At 32.8% G+C, this 14,597-nt stretch overlaps 2 pseudogenes; one reads left to right on the plus strand and one right to left on the minus strand.

The window, feature by feature from the left end:
* Positions 1 to 1,182: 1,182 nt before the first annotated feature.
* LOC109211904 lies at positions 1,183 to 6,281 on the plus strand (annotated as a pseudogene).
* Positions 6,282 to 6,746: 465 nt separating this feature from the next.
* Positions 6,747 to 14,362, minus strand: LOC109211908 (annotated as a pseudogene).
* Positions 14,363 to 14,597: the final 235 nt, after the last annotated feature.

Consider the following 14,597-nt stretch of genomic DNA (forward strand, 5'->3'; position numbering starts at 1 on the left):
AACACCTAAAATATAGGACATGTGAGCCCATGGTTTTTTGGTTAAACTAAAAAATTTATGACATATTTTATTAAATTAATCTAATATTATTTGTTTGTCCCCTGCTCTAAAAAAGTTGTGCACTTGATTGAATGCAAAATTATTTACTTAGAGAAACTAGAGGAACACGGATTAATTCTTCCTTAATATTTTTATTCTCATTTCCTTGGTGGTAATCATATTATAGGAGTCCTAGATCGGCATCTGTCTCCGAGCAAGTTGCTAAGCTCCCTCCTGAATGCCGCTCGTACTAGGGTAAATCTGCACAAAATATGTAAATATATAACAGAGATAAAATACAAAAACAACATAAGTTCATCAAAGTGCGAGTTTGTATTTCATTCGATCTCTCCTTATTAGTGTATATTAAATGTTTTATTTAACTTTATACTATGTGAATATCATAGTATCTCTTTTTTTAATCGACAATAGAATTAATTAAGAATTTGAATTAATTTGTGTGATGATTTTTTAATCAAGAACAACATTGGCTCGATATTCACTACTCAATCGCAAAGAAATGAAAAGAATAATAAAACTAAAAAAATAATGGCTCCCCAACCAATTGACCCCTCATTCTAGTTCTAAGAAGCCATCCTCTTGTGCAAAATTCAGTTCAATGATATAAACTGCATTTTATGAGTATTAGCTACAAAACTAGGGATGCTTTGTGCAGCGTTTCTCGGATCCTGCTTGAACGCGGAATATTTTGTATGTAAAATCATTAATTAGCAGCCATAGTAAAGACTAAAACACCATCCACAATCAATCTTGAGTTACAATCTAATTAAGGAAACGTACCGTTCAACTCCATTGACACATGTATAACCCGAAAAACTTGATTGATGGGACGTCTACTGTTACCATTTATTCAAGAGAAAGAGGTTCTGTAATAACTAGGGAAAAAGGGGGTTGGCCTCTATTTATTTATTCCGCCTCACTTATTCACATACATAGTATTTAATATTAGACCTTATATTTATCCACCACTTAAACCACTGTCCTTTCAGACTATAACCAACTAACGCACCTTGTAGGCTAGGCTGCCCTTTTATAGCTACAAAACTCGAAAGTAAAGGAACTAGAGCACTCGTCTGGAGAGAGAGAGAGAGAGAGAGAGAGAGAGAGAGAGAGAGAGAGAGAGAGAGAGAGAGAGAGAGATGAGTCAATCAATTTATCCAATCTTTTCTCACTTTGCAATATTTCAGTCGAATATTTGGAGATGCAGTAATTCTGAACTCAGAGCTATACACTCATCATATGCCTATTTTGGTGGCAGGAGAAAAGAGAGAGAAAGAAGAATGAATCGAGCAATGGAACCTTCTTCAAGCTCGCGTCATTTGGCAGATTTTCACTCAACAATTTGAGGTTACCATTTTTTATCCTACAATTCTGAAATAACAGTAAGTCACATACATATGTAATCACATGCTTATATTCCACGGTCAAACCTCTCTATAATAATTTCATTTATTCCGATAATTTCACATGGAAGCATTAATGGCTGCTTCCACGATTTGGACCCATGACCCGTAGGTCAGACGGTGATAACTTTACCAATGTCCCCTTCCCTTTTTTTTTTTTTTTTTTTGGTAGTTATTGCAGCTTACATGTCTTCAAGTACCTTATATTTCTGCCCTTTCCCGCGCAGCTTCATTTTTTTTTTAGTTAAAAGGGCAGTTCGGTGCATAAAATATTTTGTGTATTCGCAAGGTCAGGAAGGGCCGCACCCAAGGGGTGTAATGTATGCAATTTACCCTAATGCTAGCATTAGTAACTGATTTTATGGCTCGAACACGTAAATTGTAGGTCACACAGTGATAACTTTACCGTTGCTCCAACGCTCGCCTTCCTCTTTTTTTAGCTACTAGTTTAATTTTTTTGACACGCGCATTGCACGTGCATCCATTACTATCCCAATTTATATGGCATAATTTAGATTTCGAAAGTCAATCTTTTTTAATTTGACTGTAATTTCGAGCATAGAATTTTTAAATTCTTTGAAATAAAATTTACATATTTATAAACTACATAAAAATATTATAATTCACATGTATTTTTTTTTATTTTTATGTAGGAATTTTACTAATTAATACAGGTCAAAACAAAATATATTTCGTATTACTTAATAATACTTTCTGTAACATCAAAATAAATTCTTTTTATGTAGTCATATTGTTCTACTCATATAAAAATTAAGCTACTTCATACTAAATAATAGATTGTAAATCATTTAATAAGGCGATACCGCGAAAGCAACCACAGCCTCTAAATTTGTTAGACTATTTTAAAGAGCAGCACAAAATACTTGCAACATAATTAGATGAAAATATTTTGGGAAGCAGCCTATAGTTTATGTCCAAAGAACAAGGAATATACTTTTTTGATAAAGCTAAAGAACAAGGACTTTTGCTATATTTTTCTATAAAACCAGATAAAGGTGGAGCCATAAGGTAGTAAGAAGGAGAAGAAAAGCACAAATATTCATATTGTATTAGATGAATATACAGGTTAATCCACAGTATTATATATAGGGCTTGATATTACCGTAGTATGAGCTGGAGATGGTGCCTTATTACAAGCTTTGGACAAACTTTTGCAAAGGGAACTTGTGAAAAAATCTAGATTTTTGGCTTGTTTTTATACAAATATTCTACCACGTATCCATATGAAAATAGTCCATGATCTACAAAACAAAGAGAAAATAATTGTTTCAAGAACGTAATATTATTTTCTTCTTACTCAAGAAAGTACCATATATTAATTACCTAATTACATGACAAGAGAGCATCAAAATTATTAAGTGATGTATATCGGCTTCTAATGAAAAATGACATTATAGTCTCTTCATTTGCACTGCAGTAATCGTGGGGGAATAGGAAAAGTTGGAGCAATAAATATTTTGAGACGCTTTTATTTCTTCTAGTTTTACTTTTTATACTTGTCCTTTTTTAGTTATCTTTATTAAATGTATATTTATATTTTTGTACAAAGAAATAACACTTGCTTGAAGGGCAAAATAGTCATTTAATTTTGATGGATATTTTGGTCTTTCAACTTTCAACTTGAAGTTTCACACTTATAATATAGTATGATAATATGATATGCACCTTATTTGTGCAGAGAATAGCGAGTTTCGAGATCTGGTTCTATATAGAAGACTTCTGTATTATACTTTTTGATTTTGTCCTTATACTTAAAAATCTTAAAAACTATAATGTGGAAATTGTAATATTATTTAAGTTCTTTTGGTAGATATGTACTACTAGTAATTTTTTCAATAATAACTTAGGGTTTACTTCTTTTTTCATGGCTTCTCTGCAACTATATTTCTTTTAATACTATTGTGAGTATGCTTTCCTTGAGTCGAGGGCTTTCTATCTTTACAAGGTAGAGGTAAGGTCTACGTACACACTATACTCCGCCGACCTCACTTGTAGGATTTTACTGAATTTTTATTGTTGTTGTTGTAATAACTTAGGGTTTAATTTCTTGATGCTAATGAAATTCATTTCTTTCAAAATATAAAAATGGTGTTCAACCAGATGTGTTCAAGCAATTCACTAACCATGATGGAAAATTCAAGGAAAATCATACTAACGATGTTCAAGGATTACTGAGTTTATATGAAGCAGCACATATGAGAGTGCACAACGAGGAAATTCTAGAAGAAGCTCTTATCTTTACCACGACTCATCTCGGGACCGTGATCCCGAATTTGAGTAACTCGCTTAAGGTACAAGTTACTGAAGCCTTAAGCCAGCCTATTCGCAAAACTATACCAAGGGTAGGAGCAAGGAAATACATATACATATATGAAAACATTGGAACACATAATGATTTGCTTTTGAAATTTGCGAAGTTGGACTTTAACATGTTACAAAAGCTTCATCGAAAAGAGCTTAACGAGCTAACAAGGTACATCTACTATTCTTATCATCTTCATAATTATGGTACAAGCAGACCTCTCTATAAAAACCATCCTTTATAACAACATTTCACTATAACGGCCTAGTTTCCTCAGAACCAATCTTTTATGTTATGTTATAATATATGTTCTTTATAACAACACTTTATTATAACAACCAAAAATTTTTGAAACAAACGAGACTATTATAGAGAGGTTTGACTGTAACTCGCGCTAATTAATAATACCTAAAGTTTAAGTATGTTAATGCTGTTGTGCAATCTATAGCTGGTGGAAAGATTTGGATTTTGCAAACAAATTTCCATATGCAAAGGACAGATTAGTAGAAGCTTACTTTTGGATGGTGGGAATATATTTTGAACCTCAATATAGTCTTTCAAGAAGTATGATAACAAAAGTAGTCAAAATGAACTCCATTATTGATGATACTTATGATGCTTATGCAACTTTTGATGAGCTTGTGCTTTTCACGGATGCGATCCAAAGGTAAAATTATATATAATAAAATCTTTTTATAAAAACGTCATTTGTTCTGACATTTTTTTAAGATGCTATAGTGAAGTGTTGTTATAGAGAAATATATTATGACAACTTAGACTTTGCAGATGGGACGAAGGTGCCATTGATTCATTACCGATATATCTGAGACCTATTTATCAAGGCCTTCTCGACGTTTTCAATGAAATGGAAGAAGTATTGGCCAAAGAAGGTAAAGCAGATCGCATTTACTATGCAAAAAAAGAGGTAATCCTTGATTAAGTTACATTAATTATTACTTAATAAGTTAATTAAGTAAACCAAATTATAGGGAAGAATCGCAATTTTGAACTATTAGTACTTTTTCTATTACTTTTTTAGATGAAAAAGTTGGTGGCAGCCTATTTTAAGGAAGCTGAATGGTTGAATGATAACTACATTCCAAAATGTGAGGAGTATATGAAAAATGGAGTTGTAAGCTGTACCGGTATGATGTATGGAACAATTTCTTTGGTTGTTATGGAGGAATTTATAACAAAAGAGACTTTTGAATGGTTGGCAAATGAACCTTTGATTCTTCGAGCTTCATCAACAATCTGCAGATTAATGGATGATATTGCTGATCATGAAGTAAGTATAACAATATAAATTCCATTTTATATAACAATAAGTCATCCTAATTCGCGAATTTTGTCCCTAAATACAATACAAAAACAACTACAATAACAAACACAGCATGTCCAGTGTATTCCTATAGTACGGGTCTGGGCAGAGAGATGTGTATGCAGATCTTACTTCTACCTTGTGGAGGTAGAAAGGTTGTTTCGATATACGCTCGACTCAAAAAAAGCATTTCTCAGTCTGATTTCAAGTCTAGGTGGCACTTTTGCATAATATAATAAATAGACATGCTTGATAAATTACAACTTCAATGAACACATTTACTTAAAGTGAGTTATGGAACTTTAGAAACGACTGATTAAAATGGTAAAATATTATATAATACTCTCTCCGTTTCAAAGTAGATGCGGTACTTTTCTTTTTAGTCTGTTCCAAAATAAATGACACATTTCTAAATTTAAAAATAATTCAATTTTAAACCCTTAATGAGAAGCTTTTATAACCACACAAATATCATGGCTCCACAAAGCTTTTACCCCTTAAGCTTTTAAGATCGTGCCGAGTCAAACTATCTCATCTAAATTAAAACGGAGGGAGTATTAATGAAGATATTGAAATATATTATGTTGTAGGTTGAACAACAAAGAGGACATGTTGCTTCATTTGTTGAGTGCTACATGAAAGAATATGGAGTTTCAAAGCAAGAAGCATATGTTGAGATGTGGAAAAAAATCACAAATGCGTGGAAAGACATAAATAAGGAACTCCTGCTCCCTATTGCAGTACCAATATTTGTCCTTGAACGAACTTTAAATTATACAAGATTGGTTGATACATTTTTCAAAGATGATGATGGATATACAAATCCCAAATCCAAAGTTAAAGACCTGATTGCTTTGTTGTTTGTCGAATCTATCGACATATGATGATATATAACAATGCAGATGCACCTTCAGCCGAGTATTCAGAGCAAATATGTAAGCATTTTGTATATTTCCGTATGACCCATAGGTCACATGTTTAAGCCATAGAAGCATCCATTAATACTTGCATTAGGGCAGGTTGTCTACATCACACCTATTGGGATGCGACCTTTCCCCTGCATGAATGAGGAATGCTTTGTGCGGCAGGCTGCGGTTTTTTACTATTTCAATTTTAGTTATGTTGAGAAGGGACAGTACTTGATTTGATTCATGAGTCTTGTTTCCAGTTTTGATCCCTATGTTTATTTGACTCGACACACTTGATATTTAATTAGGCCAAAAGTGTGGTTTTGAACGTCATTCTGCCTGTAGGACAAGCGGGGTCAAATGTTAAAAACCACCCCAAAAAGTATCATATTTCTGCAATTTTTTGTTTTCCAAATTACACAATTGAGCTCCATCATTTTACTCAAATCTCCCTGTGCTATTCGAATGCACCAGAGACAAAAAGCACAGCAGAGGCATAAATCGTACTCCCTCCGATTCAAATTAGATGAGGTACTTTCCTTTTTAGTCTGGTCCAAAATAAACGACACATTTCTAAATTTGAAATAATTCAATTTTAAACTCTTCATTTTACTCATTTTACCCTTAAGAAGCTTTTATAATCGTACATATGTCATGCCCCCATAAAGCTTTTACTCCTTAAGCTTTTAAAGCCACAAGTTTCAAAAGTCTTTTTTTTTTTAAATTCCGTGTCGAGTCAAACTACCTCGTCTAAATTGCTTTTTAGGTAGGACACTTCAGTTACCCATTGGGATAATATAATCTAATTACACTACACTTTACAAGCATCAGTTGATCAATTTTACAATACCCCACTACTCACAATGCTAATGACAGATAATTTGAAAAAACCTACAAACTGTTACAAATGGATTGAATGCTTTCTTAAAGTGCTGCCTTTGTTCAAGGTATGGCCTCATGCCTTGGTTGACAAAACTCCAGAAAAGTTGATAAAGGGGCCAATGGTTGAGGTAAAAGCAAAAATTGTGGCATCTGACTTTGATTGCATTTGCCATGGATTTTAGAGTGTAATACAAGAGATTATAGGTACAGATATAAAGGAGGGTTGGCCGCAAAGTCATAAGGAGTTCGCGATGGCACGGGCAATAAGTTAGGAGTCTATGATGGGGCTGCTGGTTCCGGCTTGACCACTGATTAGCCATCTGTTTGCTGAGTAGGATAGATAAGTGTGCCAAGTGAAATGGGTATGATGCATAGTGATTTGGATTGAAGGAATTGCATGGCTGCTCCAACATCTTCCTCCATGAGCTTTGCTACCTCTTGTTCTGTTTCAGCGTTGGACCACTTCTCCCAGACATGCTGATTGGATCGACTTTCACCACTAAAATATTGACGAGACAATGAAGTCTTGTACCAAATGAAGCAATCTCACGTTTGAGTTATCAGACACCGTACAAAGGCATCCCAATGATGTTTAGTTATTAAGCAAAAAGAAGTGATTGCATTCATTACCTCAACAGACTGCAATGGAATGTCAGCAACAAGTTGTGCTACCGCGCTAGCTCCTCCGAGCCTACTCATGCTCAGTACCTTTAGGCAGATTGAAGGTAAATCATTTATTGGACTAACAGAATTAGTAAAACTGGCGCATCTAAAAGAACTATGCAGGAGGTTATCCGTATATTCAATTTGTCCAATCTTTACTACGGCCAAAACTTCCCTGAACTACAAATGAGGACCAGAAGAGAGTATAATGGTACAAGATTAAGAGCTTTAAGCAGGACTCCACTTGATCAACTCACAGAATGAAAGTCCACCGAAGAAGTTATTCAATTGACAATCAATCGACTAGAGCTGAATCTCAAGCTAGTTTCAGTTGGTAAAGCAATACTCAGACGAAGACTTATTGAACACCGCCACTATGATTCGCATACAGATTGTAAAATTCTTAGAATGGATTAAATTGTTCCTTTTTTTTTTTTGTGGGAGTGGGTGGGTGGCGTCTTCTTATGTTTCCATACCAATAGACCTGTTCCCATTATCCAAAACCAGAATAGTATCATATGGGAAAGAAGAACCAGTACTATTGCTTTTTTATGTTTTTTATTTACTAGTATCTATAAACGTGCTTTGCACGTTAATAATGGCACATGATGGTTTAATATTTATTTATACGAAGGAATAATAAATTTAATTAATAAAAGAAATTTTATATATAAATACAACACCAATCATCTAAATGCCGAAAAATATTGTTACATTAGCATAATACGTGAATTCAAAATGAAAGGATATCAACTTACATAAATGATCAATTCTAGCCATATTAAGTAGATAATTATGTATTGTAGTTTAAAGGTATCTAATGCGATGGTATCTTATCGAATACTTCTTTATAAACGGTGTTTTTTTATATATGTTTCCTTCTAATGCTTTATTTACTCTGCCATAACAAGAACTCTTGTTGTCGATATTGATATCTCTCTTGAAAGTGCTACATGTAGTTATTCGTATAGGAAAATATATTGTGATAAATATAGTTCAATATTTAGGATTTGCATGTCTTTCATCTTTTGGTTGTTATGCTTTCGTTACTATTACAGTTTATACTGGAGTTACTAATGACTTTTCTTGTTTTCTTGTTTTTTTTTTATTTTCGTTTTTCTGAGTTGAGGGTCTATCGGAAACAGCCTCTCTGCCCTATCGGGTAGGGGTAAGGTCTGCGTACACATTACCCTCCCCAGACCCCACCTGGTGGGATTTACTGGGTAGCTGTTGTTGTTGTTGTTGTATAGTTCAATATTTAGGATGTTTGTCCTTGTGCTTCATTTATTATAACAATAAAATATAAATATACTGAAAATTATTTTCACACAAATTTAAAAGGATATTCTTTAGGTTCAGAAGACGAAAGTTGAATTCGGGGATAAACACATACTTAGAAGCATATTGACCAGTATCATAAGTTCTGCATGTATGACGCTATTGTCAAAACTTCTATATACCATATGTGTAATATTACATAAGCTATTCAGCGGATCTAAGTTTTCAGTAGCATGACATACATATTTTTCTTCAAAATCAACCTATATGCAATAGAAGATCAATTTTAACTTAGTCTATTATATATATATGGTGACACTAACATACGTAAAAATAATGAACTTGACAACAAACATGTACGGTATAAGGCCATTTGGTATTAAAGTATTTAAGTATTCTTCTTAATAGTTATTGTTGGTATCATCTTCTGTTGAGTCAAAACTGAAAAATATTTTATTTTTACCATAAAACTTAACGATCAACCTTTTATTTAGTTGATCAACATATTCACTTCTCCTAGCTAAGATAGCTCTTTAATTTCTATCATGTAATTTGCACAAATTGTGTTTTAATCCAATGATGAAAATATATATTTTCCTTATTAAATGCACTACTATTACCATTGGGATTGATAACCAAGTGTTCTAGAAGAGCCAAATCATCTTTTATTGGATGCTCTTATTTGTTTCTGACACGAAGAAAGAAGTCACTGAATGTTGGATCTGTTCTTACTTTTATATTTCTTGTCATTTGAATATTTTCATTTGAGGTCATAAGTATAATTTTGGCAAGCTAGCTTTTACATTTCCTGCTTTGGTCAACTTTGGAACTACTAATCGTACTTGACAGAAATCACCTCCTAAACTATTACTTTTCCACTAAATGATTCATCGATATCCAATATATCTCTAAAACTCTAGGCGATTGTTTCGATCGTTTGATGCTTAGCCAAAAACGCTTCATCCCATATTATCACTTTTGCTTTCCTTACAAATTTAGCACTATTGCTCTGATTTGATATATTTATGATGGTTATTTCAGTTATTTGAAGAAGTATGTCAAATCTAAAGTGAGTTGTACGACCTCATAATAAAATCGTTGCTGGTACACCACTTGTTCTCATTGCTAACAATATCATGCCTCTTGATCTGACATTTGCAAGTAATGCATGACATAGAAATATTATTTTGATTCTGTAGGAGGCATCTACAAAGGATAATCCCACTATACCATAGTCGATATTTTATAATATAGTCTTGGAAGCTTATTCTTGTTCAGGATTTAGCTTCGATTGTGCTTCCTCAAACACTTGTATGGCCTTCTTAATATTATACTAATCTTTTTTACTTTGTGATCTATTTTTTTTTAAATCTCTAACACTCTTTTATGGAATAAATTTATGTACCCTAAGATTTTTTTTAAACTTGAAAAATAATTTTACTCATATGATGAATTTAAAAAATAATTTAATTGGATTCTCTTGCTAAATAATTAATGAAAAGATTTGATTATTTGGTTTTAACATAAAATATAATTTATTTTCTGTTGATTTAGATTCTTAATATTAGTTCATCTCATTTTTGAATATTTAACCGTGATTATAATTTTATCCACCACAAATTTTATTTTTAAAGAGTAAAAATATCGATAACATTCCACGTTTAGATCTTTAAGTTTGCAAAATCATTAGTGGTATTGGCTTTTCTCACACATTTATATTCTTAAAAAATTTCTTAGTTGTTCTTTAATAATTGGGTATATTTTTCTATATTATACAATAATTAATAATAAAAAATATTATTTGAGTAGGAAAGAAGTTCAAATATAATATAATAATATATTATCATGCGAATTTTTCTCAATTTCAACGCTTTATGCAGTCCAATTAGCATTACTTTTTTTTTTTTGTATTGAATATTATAGAGTGTTAATGTATTACCAATATGGAGGATTCTTATGAAATTAATTTTATTAAACCTTCCTACATATTGTTAATAAGAATTCAATAGACAAGATTGTATTAATTTTAAAATCTTAAATATTAAAAAAAATTAACATAAAAGTTATTGTAGTAAAAAAAAAAATTATTACAGCTATGTCCTTTCTCGATGAGTTCTTCAGTTTAATATTTTAGAGCTATTTTGGTCTATCAATATTATATCCGTGCTTTTATAATCATATATAGGTTCTCCTGTTTTTAAATGAATTTGGACAATATAATACGTTTTCAAAATAAATTAGTAATAGAAATTTTTTAAGAAGTATATCTTAAAACTAATAGGATTACAAGCTTAATATCTATTTCCAAAAATATTATACTAATATGATTCCTAAAGGCAATCATATAGGATTCCTGACGTGTAGTATTATGTCCTAAAACTATTAGGATTACAAGGCTAATGTCTAGAATTTCGATTATGTCCTTTTATTATGAGTTATTATGCTTAATATTAAAAAGGTTATTTTTGTAATCCAACATTTTATTCATGCTTTTATAATAATATAGATAGATATAAATAGATAGATAGATAGATAGATAGATAAATAATGGAAAACAGTAATATGTAGATAACTCGGAATTGCAAGAACTTCGGAAATGTTTGTCATGGAATATAATGGCTAGAGTCATCAGCTAAGCTAGTAGCTGACTTGAAAATTAGTTGACTGTCCAATTACCTTAACTTGAAGCCTTAAGAACTTCACATAGTCCAGAATCTCATCAAGCATTGCTGCCCTGTCGTTCTGGCAAAACAGAGAAAAGAATATCAACAACACAAGCTACAACAACTTTTAAATAGCATGAATAATTGAGGCAAACCAACTTTTAGAAAATAACAATTACGATTTACGACGAGTTTTAGGAATTACTTGTCTGAAATTCACAGCTATTTTCCATATATAGTAACTTGAATCCATTAAGCAACACTGAATCACAACAGAAAGTTTTTATAACAGAAGATATACTTCTTTTTTTCAATTTTAGGTGGGTATTGGTATTTTAACATCATGATTAAGCGATGGTCAGCACGAAATTAATATTTCCATTATTTTGAGTATACAACTTTTAAGATTGAATGAGCCAGAATTGTTATTTGTCGCAACGAAAGAATGAATGCTCATCAACGGAATTTGTGGCGCAAGAGAATAAAATAGACCTTATTGCAGCTGGGGACAAGTTCCTGCAAAGCCTTTATTCTTTCTGATATCCTTTCTCTTCTTAACTGTAAAGAGACAGATGCATTACTCAGGCACTTCTTCTAGAGCATTTTCCGCAGCCCTCGCATTTCACAACATAACTTATAATTGTCCTACAAAATTATCTGCATATATCAATCCTATTACCCGCTCAGCAATACTATGTGGATCTGTGGCCTGTCCTCTTCGTGCTCGAACCCGTGGACGAATTGCAGGTGGGTGTGGTACAGTTACCGCTGTGCTTGATGCTGGCTGGCCTTGAGAAGGCTGCAAGAACCAAAGAGAAGTTAGGAGATCGAATAGTGGATAGGAGATAGTAAATCCTAAAACTGACAAAGAGGCATTTTATATCTACATAAGTTTTATGAAGCCAGTGGCATGCAACGAAACTGGATTTTGAAATGAAATACATAAAAATAATTCAGAAACAGTACGGATTGTCAATGGGTTGATGTTAACACATATTTTAAATGGGTGGTTTAAATACAGATTTATTATGAGAGGTTGGGCGAGTCAAACAATTTTGGGTTGAAATTGCAACCACTACTCAAGATTATAAAAACTAGCATATGCACAACAGGGAACAACAAAAGAATATGATAAAGGAAGACCAAAAAAGATTTAGGAGCCAGTCAAATTTATATTTTGAGTTGATGTTTAAAGAAAATTCCACTATTTCCATATTTGCCTAGTTATAATGTTGTTCAACATACTCTGTTTCCTTCGTCATCATCAAATTAAAACTCCAGAAACAATAGCGATCTTGCTATAAGGGTCCATATCAAATCACTGGCAAAACTGAGTTTCATGCAAATATACTAGTGATTAAATTCTTAATAGCTACTTTAGATAAAGTATTTAAATTAAACTTATCAGGTTTGCTGATATTATATGGAAATACTAGTACTAGGGTAAAGGAATAATAATTATGAAACAATAGCTTAGTGAAAAAATAGAAATATGTAACCTGAACTTGATGAACTTGGAGACAGTGTGGCGAACTGCATGAGATTGCAAATGTTCTAGACCTGGATATAAATTTCCCGTGTTCATTGCTTCTCGTTCCTGTAAATGAACATGAATACACTTCAAGCTTACTGCCATTGACACAAATATCCAGTTCCTTCCCCATAACAGCTAAACTCCTCGTTTCCCATCATACATACTACTCTTTCAGTCCCAATTTTGATTAGCACTTATTTCTTTTTTCTCCATCCCAAAAAATGATAATTTTCTTACATTAGAACTATTTAGGCGGCGTCTGCTTCAAAATTTGCTGAAGAGTTTCAGCCAACAAAGTGATGCCAAATTATTTTCAATTTTTTTTTGCAAAACTGTATTTTATCCAAACAGTAGTTTTGCAAGAATGGAACTTCTTTTCTGTTGGTGGTTGTTTGAAAGTTCACTAAATTCCAAATAAAAAATTCAAAATATAAGCTTTTAAATTTTTTGAAACGAATGCCACCTTAATCTTCACAATCACATTCTGAACAAGAGTAGTACTACTAGTTCTTGCAAAGCTACTGTTTGGATAAAATACAGTTTTTGCAAAAAAATTGAAATGCAAAGCTTATGATTCCTTAATTATTTCTCAAACTCCTTGGTCAGTTCTTAAAGTTTAGCCAGTTTTGGTAACTTTAGACGGCTCTTGTTGCTGCTGCTGCTGCTGCTGCTTCAGACATTCAGGTCAACTTCGGACCGTCAAGTCTGAAGTAGACTTCGCCAGAGCCTAAATTCAGACTGAAAACTATACTCAAACTTCAGACCTGATCTCTGAAGTTACACTTCAGTTGAGCGCGATTTCAAATTTAGAACGTCGAGTCTGAAGTTGATTATGAGGCAGCTAAACATTAAAAATTTATATATCTAGGCTATTCTTTAAATAAGGTTCTAAAAAACAGATATTTATATATTTCACCAGACCTCAGGTCTGAAGTTAGTTTTATGTAGGTTCCTAAAATCGGCTAAGTACACTTGCCTTACGAATTGGGACAGAAGAAGCATAAATTCTAAAATTCCACTAACAAATTAGTACTTACTACACTTACGTGCTTCACTGCAAAAGCTCCGGAGCTGTTGACGTCATCACGGCCATTATCTAAGCTTAACCCCAACGGAAACAACGGCTGCGGCGGCGGCTGGAGCTGAGAGACACCAGATACTGAATTGGACGACGTCGTTTCCGATGAAGCACAGGCATACCAGAATTTGCTCGAGAAAATCGTCGCCGGCGGCGTAGCCCTCCGGTGGATTGCTAGCCATGCCGGAGATTTTCAGAGGAAACGAGAAAATGGAATTTATGTCTGTTATTGTCTTTCTTGCTTTTTGGCTCTTTGTTTTTTTTTTTTTAAAAAAAAAGGTGATACGCTTTTTAGATGAATTTGTTTTTCTTCTTTTGCCCCACTAAAGTTTATTGTAATGTTGTATTGTACACCATAATGTTGTAATTGGTATATTTACCCACTAGTCCTAAACTTGTACTTCGTATAAAATCTCGTTTCCTCATTTTACAACAAGAAAGAGGCAACCGGATACATTAAGTTCCCAATATAAATGGGGTCCGA

The sequence above is a fragment of the Nicotiana attenuata genome, unplaced genomic scaffold, assembly GCF_001879085.1.
Source record: "Nicotiana attenuata strain UT unplaced genomic scaffold, NIATTr2, whole genome shotgun sequence".
NCBI classification, from domain to species: domain Eukaryota; kingdom Viridiplantae; phylum Streptophyta; class Magnoliopsida; order Solanales; family Solanaceae; genus Nicotiana; species Nicotiana attenuata.